The sequence below is a fragment of the Rhinopithecus roxellana genome, chromosome 11 (genome assembly GCF_007565055.1).
Source record: "Rhinopithecus roxellana isolate Shanxi Qingling chromosome 11, ASM756505v1, whole genome shotgun sequence".
Lineage (NCBI taxonomy): Eukaryota > Metazoa > Chordata > Mammalia > Primates > Cercopithecidae > Rhinopithecus > Rhinopithecus roxellana.
The window spans coordinates 13,627,710-13,640,069 of record NC_044559.1 but is presented as its reverse complement, the minus strand read 5'-3'; the positions used below and the strand labels follow the sequence as shown (position 1 = coordinate 13,640,069).

The following is a 12,360-nucleotide window of genomic DNA, read 5'->3' as shown; positions in this document are numbered from 1 at the left end:
GTGGAAGGGAAATGTGGGGTCAGAACCCTCACGCAGAGTCCCTACTGGGGTGCTGCCTAATAGAGCTGTGAGAAGAGGGCCACAGACCTCCAGACCCCAGAATGGTAGATCCACAAACAGCTTGCACTCTGCACCTGGAAAAGGTGTAGACACTCAGTGCCCTCATGAGAAAGCAGCTGTGTGGGAGGCTATACCCTGCAAAGCCATAGGGGTGGAGCTGCCCAACACCATGGGAACCCACCTCTTACATCAGCATGACCTGGATATGAGACCTGGAGTCAAAGGAGATAATTTTGGAGCTTTAAAATTTGACTGCCTTGCTGGATTTCAGACTTGCATGGGCCTGGTAATCCCTTTATTTTGGCTAGTTTCTCCCATTTGGAACTGCTGTATTTATCCAATGCCTGTACCCCCATTGTATCTAGGAAGTGACTAGCTTGCTTTTGATTTTACAGGCTCATAGGCAGAAGGGACTAGCCTTGTCTTGGATGAGACTTTGGACTATGGAATTTTGGGTTGATGCTGAAATGGGTTAAAAGTTTGGGGGACTGTTGAGAAAGCATGATTGGTTTTGAAATGTGAGGACATGAGATTTGGAGGGGCCAGGGGTGGAATGATATGGTTTGTCTGTGTCCCCATTCAAATCTCAACTTGAATTGTGTCTCCCAGAATTCCCACATGTTTTGGGAGGCACTTAGGGGGAGGTAATCGAATCATGGAGGCCAGTCTTTCCCATGCCATTCTCATGACAGAAAATAAGTCTCACAAGAGCTGATGCATTTATCAGGGGTTTCCGCTTTTGCGTCTTCCTCATTTCTCTCTTGTCGCCACCATGTAAGAAGTGCCTTTTGCCCTCCGCCATGATTATGAGACCTCTGCAGCCATGCAGAACTGTAAGTGAAACTAAATCTCCTTTTCTTCCCAGTCTTGGGTATGTCTTTATCAGCAGCATAAAAACGGATTAATACATATACATTAAATCATATTTGCTTATTTTTAAATTGTTGCCATAGTGGAGTAAATTTGTAAAATAGTTGTTAGTGGTTATCATATATCTATATATACACAAGGTTGGCATCTGTGTAAGATGGGACAGAAGCCAGGGTTGGGGAGGAGGCACTGTAGAATGTCAAAGTTCATGTTAATGCCTCCAATACTGATCACACACCATAGGATACATTTTGCCTTTCTCCCTTTCCATTGTTGTAACTGTCTTTTGTTTGTTTGTTTGTTTGTTTGTTTGAGACAGAGTCTTATTCTGTCACCCACGCTGGAGTGCAGTGGTGCAATCTTGGCTCACTGCAATATCTGCCTCCTGGGTTCAAGAAATTCTCCTGTCTCAGCCTCCCAAGTAGCTGGGACTACAGGCATCCACCACCACACCTGGCTAATTTTTGTATTTTTAGTAGAGATGAGTTTTCACCATGTTTACCAGGCTAGTCTCGAACTCCTGAGCTTAGGTGATTCACCTGCCTTGGCCTCCCAAAGTGCTGAGATTACAGGTGTGAGCCACCACACCAGGCCATTGTTATAACTGTCTTCTGTGACGGTGAAAAAGCTGGCTCCCATCTCATCATCTGTAATATATTTGGTCATTTGATCAATGCCTTGTATGTAACCAACCCCTTATCACTGCCATTGCCCTAGGGACACTCTCCCCACCACTGTATTAGAGCTGCCTTTCTTATCCTGTTCTGGCTCCAACACCCTGTGCTGGGCCACCACCTTTCATGGCTACCTCTTCAACCTACTTAGGCTGTGACACCCCGTGCTGGGCTGTTCCCCACTCCTCAGATGCCCACTTCACACCACTTGGGCTCGGCCACTTACACTGGGCCACCACTCACCCTCATGTATGGCCCCTTTGACCTGCTCAGCCTTTGACACCTCATGATCCCCACCACCCCATGATATACCCCAGTGCCCCAATGGCTACTGTCTCATTTTGCATAGATGCCAACCTTGCTTAATCCCACCTGGTGGCTTCTAGCCTAAATTGTTTTGGAAGGAAAGGGAAGAGTATATGTGAAATATTTTGATGTACAGAAGTTTTACATTTTAAAGAAAGTAAACCTATTGACCTTTCTCTTCATGTTTTGTCAATTTAGCTCTATACTTAGGTCTTTCCTACCCATCTTAGCTTGGGTCCCCCAAAGAGCAGAACCTGTGACAAAGGTCTATCTGCAGAGTTTATTTTGTGATTGGCTCCCAGGGAAGAGGAGTGGGAGGCGTGAAAGAGGGAGACAGGACATGACGTGGGGACAACACAGGAGAAATAGGGCTCAGTCATGCTGGGGTTCTGTCAGGAACTTTGGAGAACGTGCCTCAGATTTGGCTCCCTGGCAGAGGGAAGAAGGTTTTTATTTCACAAGGATCAAAGGCTGCCCTGGCAGATGTGGACTCCTTGCACTCCCAGTATTGTGTACACAGCAGAATGGCAGAGTTGGTCACTGACAGCAGGTATCCCAAAGAGCTGGGCCAGAGAAGCTGGGAGCAGAGAGAGAGGGAGATGTGGATGGCTGGGGTGGTGAAACAAAAAGAGGAGCTGAGAGGTTGTGACAGGGGGCATAAAAGATGTCTGGCATGCAACTTGAAGATAATGTGAATCTTACTTCATATTTCCTTTTAATACTCTATTTTCAAAATATTTAACCTATCTGGAATTTTATTTTATTTTATATTTTTGAGATGAGGTCTTGCTCTGTTGCCCAGGCTGGAGTGCTGTAGCACAATTGCAGTTTACTGCAGCCTCAAACTTCTGGGCTTAGGCGGTCCTCCTGCTTCAGCCTCCCCAGTAATTGGGACTACAGGCCTGTGCCACCATGCCTGGGTACATTTTAAATTTTTTCTACAGACAGGATCTTGCTTTGTTGCCCAGGCTGGTCTTGAACTCCTGGCCACAGGTAATCCTCTTCCCTTGGCCTCCCAAAGTGTTGGAATTACAGATGTGAGCCACTGTACCTGGCCTGGAATTTATTTTAAACTGTGGTGTGAGCTGGGTGTGGTGGCTCATGCCAGTAATCCCAGCACCTTGGGAGGCCAAGGCGGGTGGATCACAAGGTCAGGAGATCAAGACCATCCTGGCTAACACAGTGAAACCCCATCTCTACTAAAAATACAAAAAAAATTAGTGGGGCATGGTGACAGGTGCCTGTAGTTCCAGCTACTTGGGAGGCTGAGGCAGGGGAATGGCATAAACCTGGAAGGTGGAGCTTGCAGTGAGCCGAGATCGTGCCACTGCACTCCAGCCTGGGCAACAGAGCGAGACTCTGTCTCAAAAAAAAAAAAAAAAATGGTCGGGGGGCCAGGCCCAGTGGCTCACGCCTGTAATCCCAGCACTTTGGGAGGCCGAGGAGGGCAGATCACAGGTCAGGAGATCAAGACCATCCTGGCTAACATGGTGAAACCCCATCTCTACTAAAAATACAAAAAATTAGTTGGGTGTGGTGGTGGGTGCCTGTAGTCCCAGCTACTTGGGAGGCTGAGGCAAGAGAATGGCATGAACCTGGGAGGTGGAGCTTGCAGTGAGCCGAGATTGCACCACTGTACTCCAGCCTGGATGACAGAGTGAGATTCTGTCTCAAAACAAAACAAAACAAAACATAAAAAAGTGTGGTGTGAGGTAGGGATAGAGTTTAAAGTTGCTCCCTAGTGGGTTGGTCAGTTATCCTCAAGCCATAATTCACTGAATAGTCCATATTTCCCATAGTGACATGAAATTCTATCTTAAAAGTATATTAGAGTTTAAACATATTATGTATTGAGTCTGCCTCACTGTTCCCTCTGCTAATTTTTTTTTTTGCTGGTACCACACTGTTTTAATTATTGTAGCTTTAGAATGCATTTTAAAATTTGCAGAACAAATATCCCTTTAGTGATGTTCTTTTTAAAGAAATTTATTAGTGAGCAGTAGAAGTTTATTTTTCTAGAGGATCTTTTGAATTATTATTGTGTTTTTTGTTTGTTTATTTATTTATTTATTTATTACCTTCCCAGGGGGAAAGGGCGTGAGCTTGTACATTCTTCAGCTAAGTAGCAAACCTCTCTTTCACAGATGGTCAGAAGACATAAAAGCATATGATATAAAGACACAGATGGTGTGTTCCCACTCACTATGCTGCCTGCCTTTTAATTTTACTCTCACTGCTGTCCTGTGACTTTAGGAAGGACAGTCATTGTGTAGAGCACAAGTACAAGGCTTAGAAAAGACTTTTTTCCCCCCAAAGGCACACAAATAAATATTAGAAATAGAACTGAAATGCTGTTTTGTATTCATAAGGCTTTTTAGAAAGAATGACTCTCTAGGAATTAGTTCTAAAGTCTATGCTTCTAATGGGAAATCCTTGGTCCTGATGTGTTTACATTGAAGCAACTATTCTAACTGAGTCCTATGAAAGACCTTCTTAGGAGTGACAGGTATGAGCTATTGCAAGAAAACATAGTGTACAATCTTCTGTGAGGATCTTTAAATAGAGGGCCAATTATAAAGACCATGTTCCTGATGTGTGGGGCTGGTCCTCCTCCCCAGTAGACCTCACCTCCCTGCCCTTTCAGCATCCCCTCCTTGTCCCAGGCTGATGGCTGATGCTGCCATTGGTCTCTGCGGTGCTACCTGCCACTGGCCTGCCGAGACCTCAGCCCCTCGCTATCTCCTTGTCTTATTTACCCTGAAGCTTGTGGCTGGTTCTGTGGTTATGACTGAGCTGACCCTTCTGACCTCCCAATCCAGACACTTCCCAACCTAGGCTGTCTCAGCTCTCCAAAAGCACCCTGAAAATAAAAATGGAAAAGAGTTCGGCTCCTTGGATGAGGTTGTTCCTGCTCTCCCTAAGACACTGTTCTTTTCTGTAAATTTCACCTATCCGAAAGAAACAGAATGCTCCTTGTTTCTTGGTGGGGAAAAGTAACCATAATGGAATGAATGCCTCCTTCATGCCAGGCATTTTACAGGACACCCCATTTAATCTTCACAACAATTCTATAGGAAGGGATGCTTGTCTCTGCTTTAGAGAGGAGGAAACTGAGGCCAGAGGGTTTATGGAATATGTGCAACGTCATGTGGAATGTTAATAGTGAAGCCAGGGCCAAAACCAAGGTCAGCCTGAGTCCAAGTCCAATTCCACAAACATGATGTTAACATCCTCCTGGGTGCCAGGTACTGTGCTTTGGGGGCATAGCTGCCTTCCTATTGTCAAGGATTTTGAGCAGATCAGATTTGAGGACCTTTTTTCAATAGGTCTATATTTTTCTTACAACCACTCTCCATTTTAAACACATCATGAGTAGACTTTTGGAGTCTGATCTATCGAGCTGGGTGTGTTTGGAAAGCTACAGAGCAGTGGCCATAGAAAGACTGTGTGAGACAGAGTCCTAGCCTATCTGTCTGGCCAGTTGAACCTCATGTGTTTGCTGCTTTCATTTTCTCTTGGCTGAGGAAATGATGGTTTGGTTTTGCAAAGGAAGGCTGGGGACTTCTGCCAGCTTGCTAACGGCCTTGCCCCATTCAGATGCATCGAACTCACAGAACATCGCTCCCCAGCTGCCGGCCCGCAGTTCTGAGAGTGCCTGAATAGAAAACCACTCATTTCCCTTCGCAATAGAGGCGCCCAAAGCAGATATGTCAATATATTCCAATTTAGCCGAGGGAAGCCAGAACATGGATGTTGTTGCCAAGGAAACCACCTCCTTCCTCCTGTGTGCCGTGCATACGTGTATCACTTCATCTCTCTGCTCTCCAAGGTAATATCATAGCTCCGTGCTTGGGGAAGGGTTTTTAAAAAGGCATATAAAACCTCTTAGCATCGAGAAGATTCGTTAAATGATCTCACTCCAGAGAAGCTTAAATTATTCTTTTTAGATCCTTTTATGCTGAGGATGGGGAAATGGCTGAGTCAGTGCTATCTCTCGCAGCCCAGCTTGGTGTCTTGGTGGAGACAGTTTTTCAGAAATAAACAAATCAGAGTTCGCAAGCTTAGACAGGGTGAGTGTGTGTGTAATAAGAACGAGGCCGTCATGTAGCTGTAATGTCACAGTCTAATCCTTCCTGGCGGATCTGCCAAGACCACCTTGATCTGAGGGCCTCCTGGGTGTAAGGCCACATTGCACAGGGCAGCCTTCAAAGTAGAGACAAGAGAGGGTCGCTGTTGCAAGGCCACCTGTCAAAGGTTCCTTGTTCAGGAACTGTGTAGGGATTTCTGCTGCCCAATCTGTTCTCAGGCCCATGCCTGGGGCTGTTTTTGTCCTGACTTCATGTCTGGTCTTGGGTTCGCCTCTTTTTCCTGGATGCTGCCATCACCCCCTTCATTCCCACCTTCCCTATTCTGTATGTTAAAGTCAGCACAAATCGCCCTCATGCCTTACAACCCAAGAGACAAACTGGAGGGTGCACTTGGTAGTCATCTGAGAGCTCAGTGGCTTGCCCCGGCTTTCACAACTTCTTCCTCTCAGCCCCTCCTGGCTTTTAGGGCTCAGATTCCCTCCTGCCTGTTGCATATGCAGATTAAATTTGGCTTCTCTCTTTCAATTAGTGGCACTAGCTAAGGATATTGGTTTATATTAGTCATTCCCAGCTGGGGGCAATTTTGCCCCCCAGGGGACATTTTTGCTTCTTACATCGAGGAGGGAGTCCTACTGGCACCTAACGTGCAGAGGCCAGGGACTCTGCTGAAACAACTTACAGTGCACAGTTCAGGCATCTAAAAACAAAGAATTATCCAGCCCCTGATGCCAATAGTGCTGTGGTTGAGAAACTCTGGCTTATACTTATTTTCTTTGCTCATTGATGTAATACATACTTATTGAGTACCTACTATACACCAGGCTCTAAGCCAGCAGCTGGGGATGTGAACTGAACAAGACAGACATAGTTTCACTCACTTTCTCACATAGAGCCAATTGGGGGATGCTAAACAAATAATTACAATGATACAAATAAATTATTATTATAGCTGGAATCCAGATCTGACATGGATCTCCTGCCCCAGTTCTGAAGTCTACCTGGTGCCCCAGCCGAACCTGCCCTGGCTCCTGGGTGGGGTATGGACATCTGTGGTATCCCTCCCTAACACCCCACCAAGCTGGGCTGCAAGACAGATTATGGTGGCCCCATGACTTCCTTCCTTGGTAAGCCACAGGCCTTCCTTGTTAACTGCTTTGCTGTTGGTCATTGCAGAGAAATAGGGGACAATAAAAACAACCTGATATGTAGCAAAGGCTCTAGGACTGTGTCATCTGCTGAAGCACCAGTCCCTGCGCTGCCTTTCCTGAGTGGCATCTGTGATGGCAAACAAAAGGCTCCTTGGGCTTCACATTCTGCTTTCTTTCTAAATGGTGCTTACCACCCACTACCTCCCAGCCTTCTTCTGACCAGCTCCCTCTTCTGATAGGCTTATTTCCATGAAGTTCTTCAGAGTTAGAAGCATGAACTTTAGAACCAGGTGACCCAGGTTGGAATCCATCTCTGCCACTTACTAGCCATATGACCTTGGGTATGTTACTTAACATTTCTGTGCCTCAGTTTCTTTTTCTATAAAATGGGCATAATAATATCTATCTAGCACAGTTACTGTAAGGATTAAGTAAGTTATTATATGCAGAGTTCTTGGTTCACAGTTAGTACCATTTAAGCCTTTCTATCATTATTACTGTTACAATTTTCCTGGCATGTCAGCCTGATGATGTAGATGAGGCAGGAACTTTCGTCTCTGCCTCTCGTGGACTGCCTGATCAGTGCTGGAGGCTGAGAAGTCAATGGATGTTGACTGGGCATTTTGGGGGGTTTTCTTATGCAAGAGGAAGATGACAATGACTGTGGAAGCAGAAGGTTGTCATGGAAATGCACCTGTTCCAAGTCGTTGCACTCTGGGCTCTGGGCTGGCTCTGCATGGGCCTACCATGCACTGACTTCAGCTTCACCTGGGTCAGCGGGAGGCTGGACAAAGGTAGACATCTTTCCTCACTACCAGCCTGCCATTGTGGCTTTCTGTTGCCGGTGTGAACAGACACTCAAGCTTTCCTGGTCTCCTGAGCTACTGTGAATATGGCACAAGATAGTGGACTCTGAATAACATTGGAAACAACTACTTCCTGGATGGCCGCTGAGTGCAAGGCCTGAGGGAGGGTGAGGGCAAGAGGACTGATGGTTACTGGACATCTTCATGACCAGGCTTCTGTGTGTCCTCTCACTTAATCCTCCAACAGCACTGTGAGAAAAATAGAGCATCCCACCTCACAGGCGAGGAAGCTCAAGTTGAAGGACTGTTAAGTTGTCCGCTCTGAGCCTCACAGCCGGGTGGTGACAGCCCCAGGATTGGTGGCCAGGGTTTGTCTGCCTTTAAAGCTTATGTCATGTCCTTCTGTGTTATCTCGGTCTGTACAGGGTGCTACAGCAAAATACCATAGCCTGGGTAGTTTATGAACAACAGAAATTTATTTCTCGTAGTTTTGGAGCCTGGAAGTCCAAGACCAAGGCTCCCGCAGGTTCAGTGTTTGGTGAGGACCCACTTCCTTGTTCATAGATGTCCCTTTCTCGCTGTGGCCTCACAGCAAGGGGTCAGGGTTCTCTGTGGGACCTCTTTAAATAGAGTCACCAATTCCATTCATGAGGGCTGCACCCCCATGACCTAATCCCCTCCCAAAGGCCCCACTTGCCCATACCATTACTTTGAGGGTTAGGATTCTGACATGACACAGGCATTCTGACCATAGCACATGTGCAGTTGCTCCTGGGCCACTGAGGAAACCACTGCTTCCAAGCATGGCTACCATCTGGTTACCCTGGGTGGCCAAGGTCAGCAGAGGTGCTTTGCCAACTGATTGGCACCCACACTACCTCTGTCCAGGTGGGCTGGGGCGAGGGTTGAGTCATAGTGGGACTCTGTGGGGCTCCGGGGACTGTCAGCTGACCTGAGGCCGAAGGTACTGCTGCTCTGTGCCCGTAGACACCTCCTGGGAATCTGGCGACTTGCATCAGGGCCCAGAACTCACCCTGACAGTTCTTTCAGCTCTTGTCTTTTCCTCTCCTACCTACCTGCTCATTTCGCTTTCACACACAAAGCCTCCCCTGCACTCCCTGTTCCCCTCCTCAATCCCTCTCCCAGCTTTTGTACTTTATGATGCCGTGACTTGGGTGAGGAAACTCATTAAAGTCATTATTCCATGCACAGAAATGTGTCTTTCATCCCATTCATATTTAATGTTCCTCCCACTTGATCTTTTGACACTTTTTAATTCCTGATATTACATGACATACACACACAGCTCTCGTTGGGAATCATTCTTTCTATAGAGTTGTCATCACTGCTCTCTGTGTGAGGAGGGCTCCTCCTTACGTATTTATAATTTCTAAAATGATGCCTGTATTTTGGGATTGATGCTGTCTGATGCTATTGACTATGAATGATGAAGGGTGACATTGGGATAGGAGGAATTATGGGAACAGGACAGAGGTCTGGATTCTTGTCCCGACTGCCTCTTTTCCTCCCTGGAGGCCGTGTGTCCATCTGTGAAATGGGCAGATCCATGTCTCATGGCCTAATCCAATCCCTGCATTTGGCATCCGCTGGGCTTTTCTGGGGTGTAAACACCTGGTTTAAATTCTGTCTAATTTTCCATCAAAAGGAATATTTTAGGAGGAGATGGGGCTACCCATAGAATCACAGAAAAGGCTGAGAAATTGGCTGTCCGAGGGACAGATAACCAGGGCAACTGCAGGGACCTGGAAGCGGGCTCCCTTCCGGCTCCGTGGTGAAAGGAAGGAGACCTAATGGCTGTCAATGGCTCTTTTCTCAGGTCAAGATTTAAATTGCAGTAAGTGAACATAGAATTGGCTCAGCTTGGGTCCCATGCCCAAGGAGAGGGCGGGGTGTTTTGATTGACAGTTATATTGAGATCTTATCCAATGAGGGCCAGGAGTTCCCCCAAGGTTAAGAGATTGTTTTCAGAAGAATGATGGATTCTGAGTGGAGGAAACAACAAACGCCCTCCACACATCCCAAGCTATGGGGCAGCAGTGAGACCACTGGACAAAAAGAGGAAAAAGCAGTTTCTTTGGGTTCCAAATCTCTGACTAAGAGAGAGATACATTTCTGAACCTCAGAGATTACCTTCTAAATCAGGAGGAGGCAAACTTTCTCTGGAAAGTGTTGGAGAGTAAATTTTTTTTTCCTTTCTGGCCCACATGACTTCTGCCATGATACCGTGGAAGTAGTGGCAGAAGACAAGTAAACGAATGGGTGTGGCTGTGTTCCAGTAAAGCTTTATTGATAAAAAACAAGTAGCAGGCTGGGTTGGGCCTGCAGGACACAGTGTGCTGGCCCAGGTTCTAGTCGACAGCTGTCATTTCATAGAGGAGAAGTTCACTCTCAGCTTTAGCAATCCGGGTAAGACAGTGGTTCTCCGACGTGGCTCTACATCAGCAGATCCCAAGGAGCCTGTTGAGAATACAGTTGCCTGGGGCCCACCCTAGCCTTGTCAAATCGCAATTTCCAAGGATGGGCCTGAGGATCTGTATTTTTAACAGTTACCCCTAGTTAGTTCTGAACTACACAGTATTGTGAACTGGTGTTCTAAGACCCAGTGGAGCAGGTAAGACCATTTTCTGTGAAATGTGGATGTAGTAGAGAAACTTGGGAGGGCTTAGGCACTGAGAGGAGAGGAAGGCTCTCCAGGGTTGGGGAACAGTGTGTGTGTAGAGCAGGCTTCCTAGAGGGGCCCATGCTGGCCCTAGATGGGAAGTGGAGCTGTCCCAGCACTAACCTAGCTTTTCCTAGCTCTCATCTCATTCTCCATCCTGTGGTCTGCTATTCACAAGCCAAAGGGGAATTGATGGAAAATCCAGGTGTGCAATCTGAGCCATACAGTTCCTTGCTGTGAGGCAGTGAGGTCTCGGAAAGTTTTCTGTTTTCATTATTCTGGAAAGGCTGCACCCATAACCCAGCCCTATTTCTCTGGTTTTCCTCCATGGCATTTCTTTCCCCTTGTCATCGTTCTTCTTCCTCCCCTACAGAACTGCTTTATCAGAAACTTCCTTTCTCCTTTGCCCCAAATGACCCCCACCTGTGCCTCTTTCTAATACTGACCTTATTCTGGCAAACCAGCTCCTTCTTGCTGTAATTTTTAATGGGACTAAGACTGCTGGGAGAAGCCCTCTCCCATCTCTTTCAGCTTTCCATGTTTTCTTCCTTAACAAACACTCCACCCGTAAAATCTTTGGGGTCTTTTCTACTGAGAGGTGAAGCCTATAGATACTAGCAGAGCAGCCTCACTGTAAAGAGGGAGGTAGGTTCCTAGGGTGCGGTCCTGGGCCCAGAGGGTTTCTGACCATCATCTCTCTCGCCTTGGACCTAGACAGAGCTCTTTGCTTGCTACAATAGTAGGCATCCATTGCCTGCCTGACATTCACCTGCCTTTTCTGGCAACAGAACACCTTTTTCCTCAGGAATTTACTCTAGCCCCACTCTGAGTCCAGGTGCATTGGGTGGGTTAACTCCAGGGTGGACATGGACCCAGGCCTGGCAAATCAATGCATCGGATTTCCCTTGGCCACAGTAATTGGTTCAGGGATTGGTCTATGGGCAAAGTCCATGCTGGGTCTACTATGGGGTTGTACAGAGGAAAGAACTCTCTTTCTGGACTTGCTGTCAAGCTGGAGTTTCTGGAGTGCAAGTGAGGAGAGTGTGCTGAGAGCGAGTATAGTACAGAGGGAAAACAAAGCTAAGAAGTGTACCAGAGAGAGGATCAAAGAGTGAGAGAGAGAAAACAGGTCCAGAGGATGGAGTCTGAGCCTCTGGATCCAGCTGGACCTGAAGCTGGAAGACCTACATGGAGACTTTTCTACTATATGAAATCTTCCATTCTCTTTCTGGATTAAGCCAGCTTAAGCTGTAAGTCAGTCTTGAATGATAGTTGACATGATGCTGGCAAGGTGAGTCCCTCCACAGGGATGCCTGAGCCACAGAGAGACTGTCATTGTCAGCTGTGAGCTCTTTCTTGTCCTATCAGCACAGCCCAGAGGAGTTCTCACCAGAAACAGGTACACAACAGTCATAAACTGACAGGGTTAATCATAGGCCCGTTGTGCTCTGAAAGCTTTGTCAGAACGGGCACACATCATTTGTCCCCTTCCACACCCCGCTAGCAGCTCCCAGCATGGTCCTCAGTGAATGTGCTGATTGTCCGGTTGATGGAGGGGCAGCACAGCCTTCCTTACCACTCACCAACCGCCTGCACACTCTCCTGCCATCCCAGTCTTGTCAGTATCACTCCACCGACCCAGTTTCCAAGCTGGAAGCTGTCGTCCTCCCTCTCTTTGATGTGATACAGTTTCTTACTGCTTTTCCATCTCCACCACCACCTGCTTAG

At 47.0% G+C, this 12,360-nt stretch overlaps 1 long non-coding RNA gene across 1 annotated transcript; it reads left to right on the top strand.

Moving 5' to 3' along the window:
• The first annotated feature begins 5,163 nt into the window (after positions 1 to 5,163).
• On the top strand, positions 5,164 to 7,564 carry LOC104662248. Its single transcript, XR_747960.2, has 2 exons — positions 5,164 to 5,739; positions 6,948 to 7,564. It is a non-coding gene; the product is annotated as an uncharacterized LOC104662248 (long non-coding RNA).
• Positions 7,565 to 12,360: the final 4,796 nt, after the last annotated feature.